The 4,170-nt window shown below is 32.5% G+C and overlaps 1 pseudogene; it reads right to left on the bottom strand.

Moving 5' to 3' along the window:
• Positions 1 to 3,357: 3,357 nt before the first annotated feature.
• LOC120588664 (uncharacterized) lies at positions 3,358 to 3,476 on the bottom strand (annotated as a pseudogene).
• Positions 3,477 to 4,170: the final 694 nt, after the last annotated feature.

The raw sequence follows: 4,170 nt of genomic DNA, 5'->3' as shown, positions 1-4,170 counted from the left end.
AAACAGAGATGCATGGTGCTTTGGGTGCCTGTAAAAGAGGCGTTTGGTCTATAGAGGTCAGTAAAAGCTTTTTTTCTTTCCTCGAGGAAATGGTTTTTAAAGCTGCAGCCAATAGAATGAGAAAGAGTTGAAATGGATATTGAAGAGCATTTCTGGAAAAATCAAAGCATAATATGCAGAGCCTGTTGAAGGAGGATCAAGACGCATTTGCAGAACTAAAAAGAACTAGAGCTGGTTGGAATGGAAATGAATGGGGATATGGGGAAGGTAAAAGTAGTATATGATGCTGGAAAGTTAGGAGCCAAGCCATTAAGAAATTTATAGACCAATGTAAGTATTTGGCCTTGATTTTGAGAACAGTAGGAAGTTACTGAAAGGTTTTAATTAGGAATATGATGGGAGGTGACAAGATCAGATTTATGTACAAGAAGCTCATTCTGGCTTCAGAGTGGAGAACAAATTTCAGTAGGGAAATAATGAAAGTAGATAGACTGATTCAGAGCCTTCTGACATTATCTAAAAAAGAGACGATAATGTTTACATAAAAGGGTCATTGGGAATGGATTAAAGAGATTAAAGGAAAGCCTTACCGGCATCTCAAATTCAGTGTGTCTAAAAGAAGCATATCACCTACTGCCTGAGCCTGGCTCTTGTTCCCCTCTATCATTCTCTGAATTGCTTGGTTCAGATACTTGCACAACGTCCTTGCCTCCCCTCTATCTCTTTCCCAAACAGCCAATCTAGTATTAAATCTTTTTATTATTATTATTTTTTTTATTATGTTAACATAAGTTTCAGGTGTACAATTTAGCAGTAAGGCATATATATATTGCATTATGTGTTCACTGCCCAGTTAGATTTCTTTCTGTCACCACATATTTGACCGCTTTTACCCAATCTACCTTCTCCCTTCCCCACTACCCTCTGGTAACCACTAGTCTATTGTCTATGTGCATGAGTCTCTGTTTGTTTGTCCTGTTCATTTGTTGTCATTAAATCTTTTTGAGATTATCTACCAAATGTCTCAATTCTTAAGTCACTACCATCATCTCACTGGAACAGTCACTGCCTTTTCTCACTGCCTCTGAAATTGTTCCTATCTAATTTGTGTTCCACACTTTAGCTCAAGCAATTTTTCAAAAATTCAAAGCTGATTGTGGTATCTACCTTATTAAAAACATTTTTTTCTCATTATGTCCCCATCACTTATAGGATAATAACTGATCACTTAAACTCTTCTATAAATCTTTGCATGATATGAGTCTTGTTAACATTTTTAGCTTCATCTCTCCACATCTGACACACCCCCATTTTTTTCTCAAGGGTATAACCACAACAAACTTCTTTTAGTTTTGAGAATGCATGAGACACATCCTCCTCCATCCCTATGCACATGTAATTTCCTTCACCTGGAATATTCCCATTTTTATTACTCTACTTCATCCCCGCTCTTCCTGGACTACCTCTGCTCTGTCACCACTTCCCCTTCACTGTTTGTTTAGTGACCCTTGTCTGAGATCATTTGGACGTGATATGCAGAGCCTTTTGAAGGAGGATCAAGATTTCTATGTGATTTCTATGTATTTTATCAGCACTGTTTTAATTTTCTATTTACATTTTTGTCTCCTCAATTATGAATTATTTGAGGGCAAAGATAGACATTACTGTATCTAGAAATTGAAATAGACTTGGCCATAAATTGATAATTTTTAATTAAATTTTCTATTTATTCCTAACCTCATGGCCTTGACATAGACTCAAAGGAACAAATAAAGATACGATATAAGCAACAAATTTACTTGTATGTTTTGATGTCTAACACCTAAATTAATAAATAAATTTAAATGTCCAAGACTTAATCCATTGCTGATAGAAATGTCTAGACAAATGAAATTGGTAATGCTATTTTTCAGCAAAAATAAAATAATTCATATGATAAAGTTACATACGTAAGTGTAGAACTTATAACAAGTGTTTTGTTATGATTTTTAATGATTGACAGGTTATCTTTCATGAAATTTTAAAAATCTGTTTAATATTATTTCAATCCGGAGTGACTGCCTGCTTAATTAAACAAAGGTAGTTTATTGCAGGACCTATTTAGTTTTTCTCTTTTACTTTGCATTTTTTCATCTGAGCATATTATATTGCTCTTTGATGTCACCTAATGATCAAAGGTGATATTTCCTTTCTGAAAAGAAAGGGATCAAAACCAAAATAGATCTATAATCCCTTCTCAAATCTATACAATAGATAGGGGATTAAGTCCCCTCAGGTTGCTTGGTCACCACACTCTTCCAAAATTCAAATACTTTTATTTGGAATGGTCAGAAAACACCTAACCTAGAAAGCAAAACTTTGAACTTTTTTAAAACTTGGAGCATCTCTTACAATGGTGTTGGAGTTAAATCAATCTTGAACTCTGGATTTCCACTTGGCTTTCGGTTTCTTCTCTGCTGCTTTCTTCTAAATTCCTTAGGTTTTCCCTCCTCCTACTGGAATTAAAGAGACTATCATTTTTAACACCAACAAATTACAATCATCAACAATTTTTCTTTGACTATTGAATTGACTTCTCCTATAAAACCATCTACTCTCATTTATTTTCCATATAGCATTAAATTACCTATTAAATTTCTTTAAAGGCTATACTATTATTTAATTGTTTATTAAATTTATTTCTTAATAGTTATAGTAGTATAGTTTTCAGTAATCATTAAAGAAATGTAATCAAAATTAATGTTTTTAAATTTTTCTTTGTATTTATTATAAAAATTATATTGTGTCGACTATGTCCATTTTATTTTTATTTTAATTTATTGACAAATAAAGATGTTCATAGATGTCTCATCACTCTCATTTTATATATCACTTGTTCTCATCACCAATATTTTTTGTTTAATCTGCCTGAATTTCTTCGATTTTAATCTTTCTATCAAATTTTTAAAAATGTATGACTGTTTTTCTTCTGTAAACATTCTTTCATTTTCTGATCTTGTTTTTAATATTGAGTACTGCATACTTTGAGTTTATATTCTGATAATGTTTTCTTTTTTCTAGCTTTTTAAGTTAAATTATGATCTCATAATTTAAGTCTTTTAATTTTATATTATTTTATTTTTACAGAAAAATTATGAAAATAGTAGACTTCTCTATTATTTATTTATTTATTTAGTCAGTCAGTCAGTCATTAATTCATTTATTTCTTGATATTAGTATGAATTCGTAAATATTCTGAAATATGAATCCATCATTTTAAATTTTTTTTTTTTTTTTTTTAGGTGAGGCAACCTTTGATTGACCTCACAGATTGCAAGGACCTTTTCAGTTTACAATTTCTTATTTTTTATTTTTTTATGCCTATAGCACCTGGTCTTCCTAGGTGGTCTCCCATCCAAGTACTCACCAGGCCCGACCCTGCTTAGCTTCTGAGATCAGATGGGATCGGGCTTGTTCAGGGTGGCATGCCCATAGACTATTTTAATTTTTTTAATATTTTATTTTATTAGTTTCAGGCAAAGAGTACATTGGTTAGACATTTATATAGTTTATAAAATGATCTCCCTACTTTTTTCTCCACTCTGGCTCTACACCTAGCCATTATGTTACTCTTGATTGCATTCTTTATGATGTGCTCCCCATCCCCATGACCATCTATCAACTACTAATTTGTACTTATTTCACCCTTCACCCCATCCTCCCAGTCTTCCCAACCCCCCTTCCCTCTAGTCATCCCCAGATTGTCCTCTATATTTGTGGGTCTGTTTTTTTATTAGTTTGTTCTTTCTGTTCCTGTTTTTTTATTAGTTTGTTCTTTCTGTTTCTGTTTAGATTCTGCATGTAAGTGAAATCCTATGCTATTTATCTTTCTTTGTCTGACTTATTTCACGCAGCATAATAACCTCTAGGTCCATCCATGTCATTGCAAATGTAAGGATTTCATTTTTTTAATGACTGAGTAATACTCCGTTGTAAATATGTACCATAACTTCTTTATCCAATTGTCTATTGATGGGCACGTAGATTGCTTCCATATCTTGGCAATTGTAAATTATTCTACCATGAACATAGGGATGCCTAGATCTTTACGAATTATTATTTTGGTTTTCTTTGGATAAATATCCAGAAGTGCAATTACAGGGTCAAAAGACATATCCATTTTTAATTTTT

Source organism: Pteropus medius, unplaced genomic scaffold, assembly GCF_902729225.1.
Source record: "Pteropus medius unplaced genomic scaffold, Ma_sr-lr_union100, whole genome shotgun sequence".
Lineage (NCBI taxonomy): Eukaryota > Metazoa > Chordata > Mammalia > Chiroptera > Pteropodidae > Pteropus > Pteropus medius.
The sequence above is the reverse complement of the archived record's forward strand: the minus strand, read 5'-3'. Positions and strand labels throughout refer to the sequence as shown.